Source organism: Dioscorea cayenensis, chromosome 2 (genome assembly GCF_009730915.1).
Source record: "Dioscorea cayenensis subsp. rotundata cultivar TDr96_F1 chromosome 2, TDr96_F1_v2_PseudoChromosome.rev07_lg8_w22 25.fasta, whole genome shotgun sequence".
NCBI classification, from domain to species: Eukaryota; Viridiplantae; Streptophyta; class Magnoliopsida; order Dioscoreales; family Dioscoreaceae; genus Dioscorea; species Dioscorea cayenensis.
Window position 1 is genome coordinate 13,368,005 of NC_052472.1, and position 19,108 is coordinate 13,387,112.

The 19,108-nt window shown below is 40.1% G+C and overlaps 1 non-coding gene across 1 annotated transcript; it reads left to right on the plus strand.

Annotated features, from left to right (window-relative positions):
* The first annotated feature begins 18,792 nt into the window (after positions 1-18,792).
* Positions 18,793-18,899, plus strand: LOC120281186. The gene has a single exon (XR_005542512.1). It is a non-coding gene; the product is annotated as a small nucleolar RNA R71 (small nucleolar RNA).
* Positions 18,900-19,108: the final 209 nt, after the last annotated feature.

The following is a 19,108-nucleotide window of genomic DNA, read 5'->3' on the forward strand; positions in this document are numbered from 1 at the left end:
CAAGGAAACCTTGCTTCTCGGGAAACACAACCTAAGCATGGGGGTGTTTGGTCCGTGCTTCCTACAAATCTCAATTTCACAAGTTCATGCAAAGTGTATATCCATTATACATAGCCTTGCTTTAAGCATGTTCGGCCCAGGAAAGTTTCAAGGTCTGGAATTCACAGTTCAAATCTGTAACATATTGGATCATTATCGACACAGCTAACCTAAAAGATATGCACTGAAAAACTCTTTAAACATTGAGGATTTTGAAAATCAAATAGAGAAACTACCAGCTAACACAAAACATAAAATAGAAATAACAGAATAACTAAAAGAACTCGAGAAAAGAAAACAAAACAAGGCTTGGGTTGCATCTCAAGGAGCTCTTGTTTAACATCACTAGCTTGATGTACCTGTGCACTTGTCATGGAGGACTATGAAATTGAATCTTTTCCTAAAAATTACCTTCCATGAGTAGATAAGGTTTCAACCAATGCCTATTAGTTTTAAAAGTGCCATTTTCTAGATGAGAAATCTCTACCACACCATGAGGAAATATTTGGGTGATAATGTATGGCCCAAACCATCAAGACATTAGTTTACCAGGAAATAGTCTCAACCTTGAGTTAAATAGCAAGACTTCTGGTTAAGCTCAATCCCGACAAGTGCATGGGTCATCAAGTAATACGCCTCGCATGAGCACGAGGGTGTCGTATTCCTAAGGTCTGAGAAGCTACTCTTACTTCCTCTTCGCGTGTTGTTTAACCTACAAATTCAAGTGATGTATTGAAACTACAAAGCAATAAGAAAAACCCTACTAATATGTCTATAGTGAAGGCCAATCATTGGTAAGAATTAAGAAGGGGAAGTGGTCACGGATGAGGATTCCCTTGGGGCTACTAAAGTGCGACGGATGCTACAACTATCACGCAAATGGTGCTTTAGACTGAGAAAATCCTAAGATAGGTCAACCTGATGGTCACGGTTATTGACCCCTAATCAAATACTCCTATGATTACAATGACGGAAAGGGACTTCTCAAATTAGAGTCAAAACACAAACTAGATACAACCCTAACGTTAGAGGGGTACAAAAATACCCGATGATCATGGCATATTCGTACATGTATCCCTTCCAAGCTAGGCATGTCTAATACAAAGGCGATAGTCACGCAACCTAGTATAACCTAGAAATCGATACACAGAGTTCTCATGCATATCAATACCATAAGGTACACCAAGCATGGATCACAAACACACCAAATGCAATAAAACAAGTCATAGCATTAAATCTACAGAAGTTCACCGCCAAGGTTCACCTACATCTGGTGACCTTGGGGATTAGTTGTTCATACTAGCAACATACAAGATAAAATCCATGGAAAACAACTAAATAAAGCAACATCAAACTCTATCAAAGGTAAGAGGTCAAAGGACGCTTGGGATCCCCCGTAGAAAGCTTCCACAGACGCCACTCAAGGGGTAGCATCCATTGTTGTCTTCAACCTTCTAAAATTGTGCCATAGGAGTATATCTTGCCAAATCACGCTCTCCTCATCGATTTTCACTTTGGAGATGCCCTCTCTTGCCTTTTTCTACCTCAGATCAAGAATGGTGGTGATGAGATCCAAGAACAAGGCCTTCCTCCTTCTCAAAAGATTCCCTAAAACACCTTTAAAAACTAACTTCGGGATGGCATATGGTCTGGCTTATAGTCAGCAAATGGGCGTGAGGTCCTCAATCATTCTGGCAAATTTCCTGTGAGTTGCTACAGTGACTACTATAGAAACTACTGTAGTAAAACTGCTACTTCAACCGGTATGTAGTCGTCTTCACAGCCGTAAGGTTTCCCATGAGGAATTCTAAACTTATCATTTTCCTTCAAGTCTTTGTGCTATAAGTTTCTATAGTGATGCTATAGTGCCCGGGCTCTAAAACGCTATTTTTGGTGCCGATTTCTTCTTGAATCGCATTGTTGAGCTTACTTAGGCTTATTTCATGCCTGTAACATAGAAGAAGCCAATTAAACCATAAAAGGACATCGATTCATCAATAAAATACACAAATAATGCACAATAGATACATATAAAATACATACATTTAGGCGTTTATCAACTTGCTTCCCAACGAGGAATTTTTTGTTTGCCTTGATGTGGCTATCATGGAACCACTTCTTTATATAATATGGAGTTTTCATATATGATAAGTACTTAAATGTTCTTATTTTCTTATATGAATCTTATACACTTTACATGTAATTTTTATAGGATTGATGCCTATTTCTTGGTTAATCTTGTGTAATTGCCTTTGTAGGGCATGAAGAAGCCATGGGGAGGTTCACGACACAATTTGAGTGGAAAAATAAGCAAATTTTGAGGCACAACACTTCAACATCACTGGAGTAGCATTGTAGCACGGCAATAATTCTTTGCGGGCCATAAGACACTCACAAAAGCTAATTCAAATTGACCGTAAGGATTTTTAGGCCAAACCAAATTAACCTGCAAGGCACCCACAAGGCACTCTTAAGGCATGAAATGGGTTCTTAGGCAAACCTAATCCACCCCCTTGCAGGCACCTTGCTGCCCACAAGGCGTGGGGAGGTATAAATACCCAAAGTTATGGCAAAGGAAGGGATCTTTTTCTTTTGGCCTCTTAGCCGCTACCACTAAACCATCTTGAGGTCTCTTTGGCAGTCTTTTGGTGGCAATCTTTGGGGGATCCACCAAAAGGAAAGGCAAACAAAGGAGAAGGAGAAAGAGTGATGCCCTAAGCCTTTAGTGGAGAGATCCACTGCATCATCGAAACCTTTTCAAAGGTTCATCCATTCAAGGAGATTGTAAATTTAGAGGGAGTTTTATGCTACTTTTATATGTTTGTCTTCCTTGGTTGTTGTATAAGTATCCCTTATCATGGGGGACTAACTTATTATGATGCTTAGGCTTGATTGAACCATAGGGTTATCTTGTTAGAAACTTTGGATGTTAATATTTTTAAATTGATGGTTGTTCGAGATTCAATCTATTGTGCTTTGTATGCTTTGAGCTACATATGTAGACCCTCATAGCTCATTCTTGAATTGTACTTGTTGATGCGGATGTGTGCTTGTACTAGATCATACATATGTTGAAAGGGGATACATGCACCAAGACACTAAGACACCAAGAGATTCGGGTGTTTGTAGCCCTCCAACATTATTTTTTAGCCAAAATTAAGTTTACTCCAATTTAGAGAACTCCCAGAGCATAATGCGATCATAGGAGGATTTGATTCAGAAGGGATTCTGACCAATACTCGTATGGGATTAGGGGTTAATCGTCAAGGGATTTGGGGTTAATCTTATCAAAAGATCTCTAGGTCTAAACGACCATCAATATATCTTTAAGCAATCCTAGTTTATGTCTTGATGGCAACCCTAGGGATATTCCTTGTCTGAACACCTTCCATCTCATGTTTAACTCTCCCTTATTTATTAAAATTGTTTGTTCTAGTAACCATTCCTTATGTTAGTTAGTTTGTTTTCTTTACTCCCCCTTATTTGGAGTTGTAGGCTAGAAAGTAGATGAAAAGTGAGTAACGATACTTCCTTGGGCCTTGTGGAATACAACTCTTATGCTCACACACAAGTATTACTTGACGATCCCGTACACTTCGTGGAAATAATCAATATGCGTTTGACGACACTCTTTAAATTCAAGAATTTCCATTTTCGTCCTGCTTCTACTATGTCAAAATTCAAGAATTTTTAAGCCCAATATGCTTGATGTTCCAATTCAATTGGTAGATAGCATGCCTTTTCGTAGACTAGATGATAAGGAGTGTGTCCTATGGGAGTCTTAAATGCTGTCATATAGGCACAATGTGTTATCTAATTATTTAGACCAATCTCTTCTATTGTGATGCATAATCTTCTCTTGAATTTGCTTCTATTCTTGATTTGTGACTTCAACTTACCCACTTGTTTGTCAGTGGTGTGTTGTGGCTATGTGGTGGTTAACCCCATATTTCTTCATCATTTTCTCAAATTCAGTGTTGCAAAAATGAGTTCTAGGATCACTTATGATTGCTTGTGGACTACCAAATTTTGAAAATAGCTTCTTCAAAAATTTCACCATTACTCTTGTATCATTAGGTGGTAAGGCTTGAGTTCCACCCATTTAGACGCATAATCCACTACCACCAATACATAGTTGTTCTCGTTCGAATTTGGGAATTATCCCATGAAGTCACGCTTTGATAAATTCCGCTTCTTTGACATTGATCACAAGAGTTCACAAATTTTTGAGCATCACTAAACATTGAAGGCCAAAAAAAAATCTTGCTCCCAAGACTTTCTCAAGAGTTCGATTTGCACTAAAATGGCCTCCCACTACTACAGAGTGGTAATGTTGCAAAATTTCCCAACCTCAGAGTGTCAAACTCATTGCCTCACCATTAAATATACACAAACCTTGTATAGAAATGGGTCTTCCCACACATAATGCTTCACATCTGATAAAAACTTCTTCTATTGTTGACATAAAAACTATGTAGAAATAATGTTTCCTACCATGTAGTTCAAATAATCAGCAAACTAGGTGATCAATTATGAACACCCACAAGTGCATAGGGTCACCAAGAAATACCCCTCGAGCAAGCACGAGAGGGTCGCATTCCTCGGGCCGAAGGAGCTATCCTTACATCCTATTTTGATTTTGTTTAGCCTATAAGTTGGAGTGAGTGCTCTAAACTACGAAAGAAATAGAGATAACTCTAGGACAGAGTCCACAGTTGAGGTTAAAGGGATAAAAATCAAGGGATGAAACTGGTCACAGATGTGGATTCCTCTGGGGCTACTAAAGTGACAAGGATGCTAGGACTACCATGCAACTGGTGGTTTGGACAAAGAGATTCCTAATATAGATTAACTAGATGGTAATGGCAATTGACCCCTAATCCAATACGAGTATCGATATAGAATTTCTTCTAACCAAATCCTCCTACGATCTCATTAAAAGAGGGAAAAACTCTAATTAGGGCCAAAACTCAAGCTAAGTCCAACCTTAATGTTGGAGGGGCACAAAATACCTGATGGTCAGGGCGTATTTGTACATGAATCCCTTCCAAGCTTAGTGTGTCTAGTACAAGGGCATTGGTCACACCACCAAGTACAACCTAGAAATTGACATATAGGGTTCTCATGTGTACCAATGCATCAAAGTAGAACAAGCTTGAATCTCAAACACACCAAATACAATAAAATAGATCAAAACATCCAACTACAGAAGTTCTCCCCAAGGTTCACCGACATCCAGTAACCTTGGGGTTTAGGTTTTCATGCTAACAAAATACATGCTCATAATCATAAAAACAAATAAAGAAAGCAACATAAAACTCCCTCATGTGATGCCATTAAAGGGATGGCTTCCTTGTCCTCTACAAGCCTTTACACTGAGAGATGAAGGGAGTGACACACCCCTTGCGTGTGTACCGCAAGTGCACGGGTTGTCAAAATAATAAAAGTACCCTGGTGAGCAGGTAGTTATATCCACATGGAATAGTGATCCGAAACAATAGAATTGCTATTTAACTATAATGATGATGGTTTAAAGGTGATGTGAACAATATCAATGTGAAAAGAAACAAAGAGAACAAGAAAGATAGACGCAATAAAATGAAAGGAAAGGCAATTGATAGAAAGTGGGGCACCTGGACTATTATTTCAAGTGCAAGACCAATCATTATGTCTCCTAACTGATGCTCAAAGTCGTGGAAATCCTAAAGTACACGGTCGCAAACCTAAGGCCAACCGTGACTAACTTTACACTATGCCCCGGTGGAGAAATCGCTCAGTCTCAACACCTCACACTGTGCAAAATTACATAAAGCTCTAGGGACTCCAAGTGATAAGCCCTAATATAGATCTAACCCTTTGGTCCAGGCAGAAGACCCCTAGTCACAATTAAGTCCTAGCACTAAGGATTACTTCAACGCTTCACTCTGTTACTTGTACAACTAAGCCCCAGCGGTGTTCCTCTCTTAGCACTTCACTCTATTGAGACCTCTAAGAACTCTTGGAACATGGAGGTAGGATAAATCACACAAGAGGGGAAAGGGGACATTCCGCTACCTCTCAACTCACCCTCTCGCCCCTCTCCAATCTTGCTTTTTCTAGCCCTCATGGTGTGTAACTCACTCACAAGGATTACCAATGTAGAATCTCAGCCCTAGTGTCACTCTAAGGGAAAATCCATTTAACAAGCATTCAAGATTGGAACTCAATTAAAACATCAATTAAGGAAACATAATAAAAGGTCAATGAAACAAAAACATCCTAGGGTTTACAAGTCCAAGCACCCACTAGGAGTTTAGCTCTCCATAGAGCTAGATACAATCAATGATAAAATCAAATGTAAAAACAATCCATAAGTAAAACCCCCTCGTATACCATGTCGATGGTCTTGTGGGGTAGCCTCGTCTTCTCTATGGGTTCCCTAGTCAAGCCTAGGGCACACCTCACCGAATCGAAATCGATGAAAGCTTCCCCAATTATTCACTTCCAAAGGAACGCGGTGTTGAAGGCCGTAGAACCACTCCAAAAACCCTGCCAAAGCATCTCCGAACCCTAGCTGCGAGCGCCTCTAAAGATGAGAAAAGGATGGGAAAAGGATCCTTCAAAATGGCTAAAATCATGACTTAAATAGGGCTGGAATCGGCCATCCACACGAGAGTGTGGAAATTCCACACACCCATGTAAATCTCCAGGAAACTAATTTTCTACGGTTTGTGAACAGTAATTGCTATAGATATTTGCTACAGTGTACTTCTATAGTACTTCTCCAAAATGCTCCCGAATCCACACTCTTCATCAAGGCCACATGAACGGGAACACATTCATGCAGTAGATCACGTTGTGTCTTTAATAAAAGTCACATTGATGAAGATCTTGCTAGCATTGTATAAGTTGGAACACACAAATGTGACTGCCTTTGTGCCTCACCAAACCATCTATTTATTTGAGCACAATGGAGGTTAGCACACAATCGTGTGTCTTTGAGCACAACTTGAGTCTTCACATTTGGTCACTCCAAGATTTCACCAACAAAGTGCATCCATGATCTACTTTTGGTTCCTTTCATCCACTTTTATCTCCACAACCTTACATGCACAAAAGCAACACAAATACACATGTATGAGCGATAAAATTTGAGAAAAATAATGCTCAATGTAAGAAAAGAATACTTCATATTACTAGTATACAAGCACTTATCAGGAAGATCTTGCCAAATCTTGCTTCTTCCTTCAATTTCCAGTCCAAAGAATGTCTTCTTGCACTTCCATTACCCTGGATATAGAGACGGAAGTGAGAGGTCTAAGGTAGGAGGAGAATGAATGCTCAAAAAGCCCTAAAAACCTCTTTTAAAACCTTTCTCGGATTAGCTTCATGGTTTCGTTTCATGGGCATGAAAGAACACGTAAGAGCCTTTAGATTTCTGCCAAACTTTTTTTGTGAAATTCTAAAGTAAATTGCTACAGTAACTGCACATTCTTCATCCGGTTTATGGGTGTCTTCATGGCCATTAGAAAGCCTATCAACAAAACCTGAGACTTCACCGATTCTTAACTCCTTCGTGCTACAGTGTCTACTATAGTGCCCAGGGCTGTAGAACATCATTTTCAATGTCAATTTCTTTCTCACTTGCATCGTCGAGCTCACCTGGACATCCTTGAGGCATATAACATGAATAAGACTAATGTTTGCTCTCATTAAATCCGGTATAAATGTTCCTCGTGGAATGCATTATCGATCTTTTTTTGAAAACCTATCCCCCTTTTGTATATTCTAAACGGGAAAGATGATCACCTACCACATTCTTAGAGCCTAGTTTATACATAATTTCTAGATTAAATTCTTGCAGTAAAAGAACCCACCTTATCAAATGCTATTTTGTATCTATCTTTGAGAAAAGATACCTCATTGTTGTGTGATGAGAGTAAACTACAACTTTAGGCAAGACTAGATATGGGTGAAATTTATCAAAGGGATGGATGATAGCAAGCAATTCCTTTTCTATAGTAGTGTAATTCTCTTGAGCCGGTGTTAGCATCTTATCTACATAGGAAATAAAATGAAATTTCTTGTCTGTGCTGCTACCTTAACACAACACCCTCTGCCCAATCACTTGCATCACACATGAGCTCAAAAGGAAGACTCCAATTTGGTGACTTGATAATGGGTGCATTAATCAACATCTTTTAAGAAGTTAAAAAGATTTAAGACACTCTTGATAAAAATTAAAATAAGTATCCTCCTCCAAAAGCATAGTTATGTGTTTCTATATTTTTGAAAAGTCCTTGATGAATCGTAGATAAAAGGCCACATGACATAGAAAACTTTGAATGCCTTTTGTAGAAACCTATGGTGGAAGCTTTTGAATAATCTTGATCTTTGCTTTATCGACCTCTATCCTAGAGTGAGAAATTTTGTGTCCCAATACTATTCCTCCCTTCACCATGAAGTGACACTTCTCCTAATCAAGCACCAAATTGGTCTCATTGCACCGAGTTAGTACCTTTTCAAAATTACACAAACATCCTTCAAAAGAATCTCCAAAAACTGAGAAATTATCCATAAAAACCACCATGATATCCAAAATGGGCATCATGCATCTTTGAAATGTTCCCAGTGTGTTGCACAACCCAAATGGCATCCTCCTTTATGTAAATGTCCTATATGGACATGTAAAGGTTATCTTCTAATCGATATGAACACCAGCAAGTGCATAGGGTCGTCAAGTAATAACTCTCGTGCAAGCATGAGAGGGTCATATTCCCAAGGCCCAAAGAGCTACCCTTACTTCCTCTTTGCGTATTGTTTAGCCTACAGATTTCGAGTGAGCTCTAAACTATAAAAGAAATATAAATAACTAAAGAAAGGAGTCTACAATCGAGGCAAAAGATGGTGAAAATCAAAGGGTGAAAATGGCCACAGATGTGGATTCCTCTAGGGCTACTAAAGTGAAAAAGATGGTAGGATTACCATGCAATTAGTGGTTTGGACCAAGAGATTCCTAGGATAGGTCAACTCGATGGTTACATGAATTGACCCTTATCCAATATGAGTATTGATACAGAATTTTTTCTGACCAAATCCTCCTACAATCGCATTAAAAGTAGGGAATTCTCTAATTAGGGCCGATACTCAAATTAGGACCAACCCTAATGTCCAGAGGGGTACAGAATATCTGATGGTCACAGTGTGTTTGTATGTGGATCCCTTTCAAGCTAAGTGAGTCTTGTAGAACGACGTTGGTCACACCACCAAGTACAATCTAGAAAATGACATACAGAGTTCTCATCTATAGCAATGGATCAAAATACACTAAGCTTAAATCTCAAACACACCAATAGCAATAAAAGTGAGTCAAAGCATTCAACTACACAAGTTCACCCCAAGGTTCACCAACATCTAGTGATCTTGCAGTTTAGTTGTTCATGCTAACAAAATACATGCTCAGAATCATAAAAATAAACAACCAAAGAAACATAAAACTCCCTCAAGTGTTGAATGCAGAGTGACAAGCCATGGGAAGCTTCCAATGATTCCACCAAAAGGGTTGCTTCCTTGTCCTCTACAAGCCTCTACACAAGGAGTTGAGGAGAGATCATGACAAATCTTGCTTCTTCCTTTGATTTCCACATCAAAGAATGTCTTCTTTTAGCTTCCTTTACCCTGGAACTAGAGGTGGAGACGAGAGCCCTAAAGTAGGAGGAGAATCAATGCTTAAAAATCCCTAAAAACCTCTTTTAAAACCATTCTTGGGTTAGCTTCACAGTCAGGTTCACGGGCATCAAAAAACATGTAAGAGCCTCAGGATTTATGCCAAAATTTCCATGAAGCGCTACAGTGAAATGATATAGTGTTGCTATAGTATGATACATTCTTCAGCTAGTTTACAGTGACTTCATGACTATTAGAAAGCTCATCAACAAAACCTGAGACTTCACCATTTCCTAACTCCTTAATGCTACAGTGCCTGTTATAGTGTTGTTGAAGTGCCTCGGGCTCTAAAACATCATTTTCGGTATCAATTTCTTTCTCACTTGCGTCATCGAGTAACACAACCCTTGCGTGTGTGTACCGCAAGTGCACGGGTCATCAATGTAATAAAATACCCCTTTGAGTGGGTAGTCGAATCCACAGGGAATAGATGTTTAGAAACAAAAAATATTGCTATTTAGCTAGAGTGAAAACCAATTTGTAATTTGAGTCAAAATATTAATGCAAATAAAAGTAAAAGAGAAAAGAGAAAGCAAGAAGAATAAGGAGAGGTAATATTTGGTAAAATGGGGTACTCCGACAATGCTTTTCCCTAGGACCATTGTTTCAAGTGTAACACTAATATTATGCCTCCTAATTGAAGTTTAATGAGTCATGGAGATAAAAAGACACACGGTCCCAAACCTAAGGTCAACCGTGACTAGCCCTCTACACTTTGCTCTGGCAGAAAGGGATACTCTCAACACCTCACACTGTGGAGGACTGCTTGAAGTTCAAGGGCCTCTAGTGATAAACCCTATTCCCTAATTTTGATCTAGCCTTTGCTAAGTCTAACCCCAATGAAGTGTCACTCATTCAAAAGGATTTTCTAGATAGATTCTCAACCCTAGTGTCACTCTAAAGGAAAATCAAATCAATAAACGCACAAGATTGAAACTCAATTTAAAAATCAATTAAAGGCAACATAATAGAAGTCAATTAAACAAAATCATCCTAGGGTTTATAAGTCCGAGCACCCACTAGGGTTTTAGCTCTCCATGAAGCAATACAAAGTCAAAGATGAAATCAAAAACAAGTGAAAGTAATCAATAGTGATAACCCCCATTGTCTTTGTCAATGGTCTTCAAGAGTCACCTCGTCTTCTCCAAAGACACCTCCATCAAGCCGAGGGCACACCCTGCAGTATTAAAGCCGTCGGAAGCTCCCCCAATAACTCTCCTCTGAAAGAAATCGATGTCGAATGCCTTAGGAACACTCTCAAATCCCAACAAAAACCTCTCCAAACCCTAGTCGCGCTCTCCCCAAAAGATAGGCAAAAGATAGGCAAAAGATAGGAAGAAGATCCCCAATATAAACTCTTGAAGCGGTATTTAAAGAGCTGAAATCGGACATCCACATACCCCTGTAGACTGTTCACAGCATGCAGGAAATGAGAAGCGTGGAAATCCACACGACCATGTGGAAATTTCCACATGGGCGTGTGGATTTCCACGCTTCTCATTTTCTGCATGTTGTAAACAGTAACTGCTACAGTAATTTTATTATAGTGATTTGCTACAATGTTCCCGACTTCAATTTCTTCATCGAGGCTATATGATTGGGCACACATCCATGCAATAAATCATGTCGCATCTTCACTTTCGAACACATTGATGAAGCTTTTGACAATGTTACACAAGTAGGGATACATGAGTGTGATTGCCTTTGTGCCCCTCCAATTTGTGTATTCACTTGAACATTTTGGAGGTTGGCATATACCCACATGTCTATGAGCACAACTTGTGCCTTGATCTTTGTTCGTTCTAAGAGTTTCCTCAACAATTGCGTCTATGATCTATTTTTGCTTCCTTTATTCCAAACTTGTCTCCGTAACCCTAAATGCACAAAAGAACACAAATACACATGAATGAGACATAAAATCTGATAAAAATGATGTTCAATATAAGAAAAGTATACTTAGTAATACTTATACACAAGCACTTATCAAACTCCCCCCACACTTATGCTCTTGCTTGCCCTCAAGCAAATATAAAACATTAAAGCATTTAAGAGGAACAATTGAAAGCCCTCGGCCTTAGGTTCACCAAAAGTATACAAAAGAGGAATTCTAAAAGTAACGAAAAATTCAAACAACAAATAAGAGAAATCATAGCTCTAGCTAAAAACATACATCAAAAGGACAACAAACCTGACATTGTGTAAGTTTGTGTAAACTCACTCAAGTCAACCCAACATGTACTCCTCAGAGTTCTTATTAAAGAGGACTTATTTAAAAACAAAAAGAGAAGGTAGTAGCTTCACACATCCTCTAAGGTAGCCCTTTCTTAGGCGGCCACCAAGGTGGTTTTCACACTTTTGAGATGGTAGCTATTTCTACCGGGGAAGTAGCTTTCACTCATCATATTAGATAGTTCTTTCTCTCATTAGGGAATAACTAGTATCCGACTTATGAGAGTAGCTTCATACTTCATAGGTGGTAGCTCTTTCCAAACCCAATATACAAACAAAACTATTGTTTTCTTTTTTTTTTAGAAATTTAAACCAAAACAATGCTAACACAGCCCCTTAAGTGTTGAAGTTGAGTTTCCACAAGGGCAAACAAATGAGTAGTTTAACAAGAAATGATCGGGCAAAAAAATTCCTTTGAAATTCAAGTAATACTAGAGCATGATGAAATTCAATGTTCAAAATTCTCCTAAACTTAAGAATACAACCTTGCAACTAAGGTGAACCACCATTGGCTACTGATAAGTGCTTGTGTGATATGAATGCGAAGCATTCTTTCGTTATGTTGAGCATTGCTTTTCTCGGGTTTTTACATTAATATGTGTGTTTTTATGTTACTTTTCTGCAGGTAGGGTTGTGAAACCAATTATGAAGGAAAGAAGACAATGTGGATCACAATGCATCAATTTTGGAGGAAATCTTGCTAAGGTTCAAATGCGAAGATATAAGTCGGGTGCGAGATGCTAGAGTGTGTACCAACCTCCCCCTATTTGAGTTTGCACAACCATTTGGAGGGGCACAAGGGCAGTCACACTCAAGCATTCCGACTTATGCACATAGAACAAAGATCTCCATCTACTTATCCTTCATTGAATAAGCAAAGCGATCCATGGCATAAACATGTGCCCGTTTATGTTACCTCGATGAAAAGTGGATTCGGGAGTATTTTTTTGGCAAAGCACTATAGCATGTTACTGTAGCTAGGTTTTTGGAGAGGTTCTATGGTTCCGACATCACGCGTCGTTTGGAAGAAGGTTATTGGGAGAGCTTTCGTCGGCACTGATCCGGCAAGGTGTATCCTAGGCCTGACAAAGGATCCCTTGTGACGAGTAGAGGACTCTCCACAAGACCATCAACACGACCATCGAGGGGGTTTTCTATCGATTCATTGCTTTAACATTCTATTTTTTTTATTGTATTTAGCTCGATGGAGAGCTAAACCCCTAGTGAGTACTTGGGTATTTGTGAACCTTAGGATGTATTCGTTTCATTGAATCTCTTTATTATGCTTTCAATTAATTGATGTTTATAGTGAGTTCCAACCTTGAATGCTTGATTGTATGAACATTTCCCCTAGAGTGACACTAGAGTTGAGAGTTCTTGTTGGTAACCGAGTGAGTGTGTGACACACCACGAGCGTTAGACAAAGCCAGGTTGGAGAGGGTTGAGAGGGTGAGTCGAGAGGTACAGGAGCGTCCCCTTTCCCCTCTGACGTGATAGATTCTACCTCCGTTCCTCGAGTTCTTAGCGGCCATAATAGAGTGAATGGTCTAAAGGATGAACCTCCGCTGGGGCTTAGTTCCTCGTGCAACGGAGTGAAGTGTTAAGGTGATCTTAGTATCTAGGGCTTAATCATGGTTAGGGACCTTCCACCTAGACCAAAGGGTTAGGTCTATAATTAGGAAGAGATTTATCACTTGGAATCCCTAGAGCTCATTGCAACTCTATGCGAGTGTGAGGTGTTGAGATTGTTCGATTTCTCCTCCGGGACATGTATAGAGTTAGGCATAGTTGACCTTAGATTTGGGACTATGTATTGAAGGATTTCCACGACTCCCTATTGCATTGATTAGGAAGCATAATACAGGGTTCTTGCACTTGAAACTATTGTCTTTGGCGGAGCATTATCCAAGTACCCCATCTTTATCGATTGCCTTACCTTCTCCTTTATTCGTGCCTTCTTACTTGTTGTTTTTACTTTCGAGAATTGAATCATTGTCACACTTATAACTATTGATTTTTCACATTGCTAAGAATCGAATTAAGTATTTTTATCCCCTACTCCCTGTGGATTCGATACCCGCTTATCCGAGATTATTACTTCGACAAACCCGTGCACTTGCGGGATATACGCAAGGGGACCTTGTCAGCTACATGTGTATTAAAATATAATACATAAGTATAGAATATGTTTAATATGAACTCCCCCCACACTTAAGATGTACATCGCCCTCAATGTACGCATGTAAGCATGTAAGCACAACAAATAATAAGGCAAGTAAAACATGCTTGTGAAGATGGACAATTGAAACAATACTCCCCTGAACTCCTAATATTGAATTTGATGGAGCTATATTCATTGAGAGTTGAGTTTCAACGAGTTGTGGAGCACACACGGCCATATGGAATGCCACATGACCATGTCGATGATTATTCCTCAATTCTAAGACTCACAAGACTATCTGCACGTATACACAAGGGGGTTTAATAATGCTCAACAAACAAAGATAAAATTAAGTCTATAAAGATATGAAAATGAAATACAACTCAATACAACTAAAAACCAATAATATAAAATCAGAAGGAAAAATCCTTTCTGAGTGATACAAGTCTAATATAAAATACTAAAGTAAAATAACAAAAGCATAAAGAAACATAAAGACGCCTCAAGCGTCGGTGTCATTCTCTACTAGTGCTGATACTACTGCTATTGAAGGTGATCCTAGTGCTACTGGTGATGGTGATGCTGGTGTTGTTGGTGATGCTTGCGGTCTTATAACAAACAGTGATGTCATGCCATCACCTCAACGTGGTTCACAGCCTGAGTCATGCGAACCTCAGCCAAATCCATCTATTACACCCCTACAGCACTCTTGAGACTCTCAAAATGATCATGGGCTCAAGACGGAGAAAAGATATACACTGGAGGTGGCTCCTGTGCTACAGGGGTGCCTCAGTGTCCATCTGCTCCTGCTGTGGCTCTGGAGCATGCTGAGAACCCTCTACATCATTATCCCTCACCCTCAGTCATCTCTGGTGGTGGCATGATCATCGCATATGTGCTTGGTCCATATCTGCGAACCATACCCATCAATCTCATAGTCTCCAGGTCGAGAGGGAATGGAACAATGATCTTCTCGGCCCCTCTGATCACGTCGGGTTACCCATCCCCATGATGAGTTTAGTAATGTACGAGCCCAAGAATAACACTCCTACTCTGGCATACCTGCCCTGGTGACACAAGTACTCGGTCATAATGTGTCCAAGGTGGAGTGGCTCGCCCTGTACTATCGAAATACACATAGAGCAGCTCCTGTCGATTGAGAACTCCAGTACTGTCAGCATGACCATTCACTGATCGGCTGAGAAGGGCATGGATATATCTGTAGGCCAGTGGAGAAAGGCACGTAGTCTTGGAGATCCCAGGCTCGTACTAACCCTGGCCACACAACATCCTTTAAGTGCACTACGGAATCAAACTACCAGGATAGTAGGTCGGTAATTGGTCATACTCCTCAGTATCAATATAGTCCTCATATTACAAACAGAGTCGCATAGAGAACTGTGTTACACTCACGCTATGGTACTGGCTTAAGGCCCGAAACTAAATGGGGTTAATGCTCATGAAGCATGGAGTACGATCAGTCGAACTCGAATGATGCAAGTATCTTCAACATCAACATACGGGTAATTGGCTCTCGAATGGACAATAAAGATCGCCAACTACCCAATAACAACAACTTGTCTACCTCCTATGCCATCTTATCTCCTAACTAAATCTCTCGCAATGCACTCAGGTTTGGATATCTGTCCAAACTACAACTTCGACAAATGCTCAAAACACGTTTGATGTTCGGTATGGCGAGCTCAAGTTACTCTAGTGAAGGATCATGAGGATGCTTGCCGGCCAATTTCTTTGATCTGGGAGCCATTCCTGCAAGAATTGAAAAGAAATTGATCAAATTAGATGCGAAAACGATTTTGCTGAAATCCACACCGTCATGTGGAAATTCCACATGCCCGTGTGGATCTTCGGTGAGCAACAATAGTGCTGCCGAAGCTCTCAAAAGCTATACAAATCAACACAAATGCTTCTACATTCATCTACGTCCGTTCACCAGCAATATAGTAATGAAATCCAAGCACAATTGACCAAATCAAGTAAAAGAAAAGAAGATTGGCAAAGAAAAGGGGAGAAGAGGCTTATCGATGAAATGGAAATCAAAAACTTCGAATGCGGCCGGAAACCACGCGAAAACCCCTTAAATAAGTGAAGAGAAGGTCGGAAAGATGAAGAGAGGCATTCTTTGAGTGTCGAGGCATTTAAAAATGGAGAGGCGTGAGTAGAATATAAAGAAAAGTTCCTACTCTTGGAGGTTTGTACATCTACATGGGCGTATGAAAATTACCCACTCCTGTATGCCTCCACAAGGGAGCGCTTCACAGGGTCATCCACACACCCCTGTGTGCTCTCAGGATGGCCATTGTGGCCTTTAAAGGCATCCATATGGGCATATGAAAATTACCCACGCCCGTGTGCCCAACCACAAGGCCAGCCACAGGGGCACCCACAAACCCTTGTGGCTTCTCTGAAATCCAAAAATTTTAATAAGTGTTCCACATGCCCTAATGGAAATTCCACACGGGCGTGTGAATTTCACAGGGGGGCTCACAGGGTTAGCCATAAGCCCCTTTGTCTTCTCAGGATAGAAAATTTTGGCTCTGCAGAGGTTCACATGCCCCTGTGAAAATTCCACACGAGTGTGTGCCTTTCATAGACTCACTCACTGGGGACTCACACGCCTCTGTGTCTTCTCGGGATGGAGAATTTGAGCTCTGAATGGAAACACATGCCCGTGTGGAATTTCTACATAGCCGTGTGTCTTCTCTAGATTGCTCAAAAACTAACAACTTATGTAGAAAAATTCTGCAACACCAACACAATATACAGAAGTAGTGAATACGATGAAAAACTGACCAGAGACTCATGAAAACGTGCTCAAACGACCCAAAACTTTGCCAATCACATTTAAGCACGATAAAACACCAATGATCCATGAGAAAAAAACTCATAGCAATAGCATATTAAAATCAATACACCGACACTAAAGCTTTTATTCATGCAAAAAACTAAACTAAGACCTAGAAACACAGTAAAGACTTGGGTTGCCTACCAAGAAGAGCTTGTTTAACGTCACTAAGCTTAATGTACCTGCTCTTACCTCACGGGGGTTCATTAGGAAAAGTTGCCCTCTTACCTATGACTTGAAAGCATGATGAGCACAATTTTTGCAAGTTAGAGGTGGAATGATCGAGTTTGTTACCACACAAGGGTTTGTCATCCCTCACTTCATGAATGCTCATTCCCACTAGCATTGGGGCGATTCTTGTGATGTCTTCTTATCCTCTCAAACTTTTGGATCGTCCTCTTTATTAATCCCGGTGTAGGTTGCATTTTGTTCTCTAGACCAAGCAACGAAATTTCTTCATTATCTTCTTCATGGTCTAGCCACTCCTCCAATGGGTTTGGACACAACATTTCCTGCACATAATCATTAATTAACTTATCAGTGGTGTCAAGAAAATACAAAGTATCATCAAACTCAAGAGAATGTCGCACAGCTTCGACAAGGAGATATGTCAACTTGTCATCTCCAACTCTTAATGTTAAATCCCCACCATCTATGTCAATGAGAGCCTTGGAAGTGCGCATGAATGGCCTCCCAAGTATCAATGGAACCTTGACATCCTCATCTACATCTAACACCACAAAATCTGCAAGAAAGATGTATTTGTCAACCTTCACAAACACATCCTCAATGATACCCCTCGGAGGTCTAATTGATCGATTAGCTAATTGATGTGTCATCCAAGTGGGTCTAGTTTCTCCCAAACCTAGTTTCTGAAAGAATGTATAAGGCATGATATTGATGCTAGCCCCTTAATGTGCCAATGCCTTCTCTGCACCCAAGTTGCCAAAATTGCTTGGAATGATGAAGCTACCGGGTCTTTCTTCTTGTTCGGCATATTCTTTTACAACACCGCCGAACATGAGGCATCTAAGATCACAGATGCACTCTTCTTTGATTTGTCTCCGTGTTGCTAGGTAAACTCCCTTATGGCTTTTTTGAAAGTTACTTCCCAATTTGACCCACTTGGTTCTCCAAGTTATGCAAGGATGCTGTGTGGTTGAGAAGTGTGGTGTCAACCAACTGATATCTCTTGTTTGAAGATTGAATAAACTTGGTTAGAGCCTTCTCCAAATTAGTCATCCAGTTTTCCAACCCTGAAGCTCTGTTCTCCATATTTGGGGCTTGTTGTTGTTGGAAACCCAGTGGTGTAGTGGTCTTCTGTTGTCCCTGATTGCCCCAAGAAAGGTTTGGATGGTTCCTCTAACCTTGATTGAAGGTATTACAGTATGGATTCCCTTGACCTCTCATTATATTTCCTACAAAATCCACCTGTTCCACTGATACTGTGCCACTAATAGAAATCAGGCAATCGAATGAAGCATGTCCACCCCCACACCAGATGCAACTCATTACTGCTGCCAATCTAGAAGAAGTTAGGGTATCTAACTTCTTGCTCAAGGACTCCACCTGGGCTGCTAATGATGTGACTACATCGATCTTATGAAGTCTAGCTACCTTCTTCTTATCCCCTATATTCCACTGATAAGTGTCCATAGAAATTTCTTCAATGAGCTGTCAATCTTTCTTTGGGGTTTTACTATCTAAGGTAACTCCTGCCATAGCATCAAGTAATTGCTTCGTATTTGGGTTAAAACTATTGTTGAAAGAATGGATAATCATCCACTCTAGGAACCCATGCTGAGGACATTTCTGCAGGAGATCCTCAAGCGTATCCCATGTCTCAAAAAGAGACTCCAATTCCACTTGCATAAAAGAGGATATTTCATTCTTGAGCTTTACAGATTTTCGAAGAGGGAAGTATCGGGCTAGGAAAGCTTCTACCATCTCCTCCTAAATAGTGATCGATGCTCGAGGCAATGAATGTAACTACTATTTCTCTCTTCCCTTCAGGGAAAATTAGAAAGCCCTCAATTTGATGGCATCATCTATAACCCCATTGATCTTGAGCATATGGCACACTTCCAAGAAATTCTCGATGTGGTTGT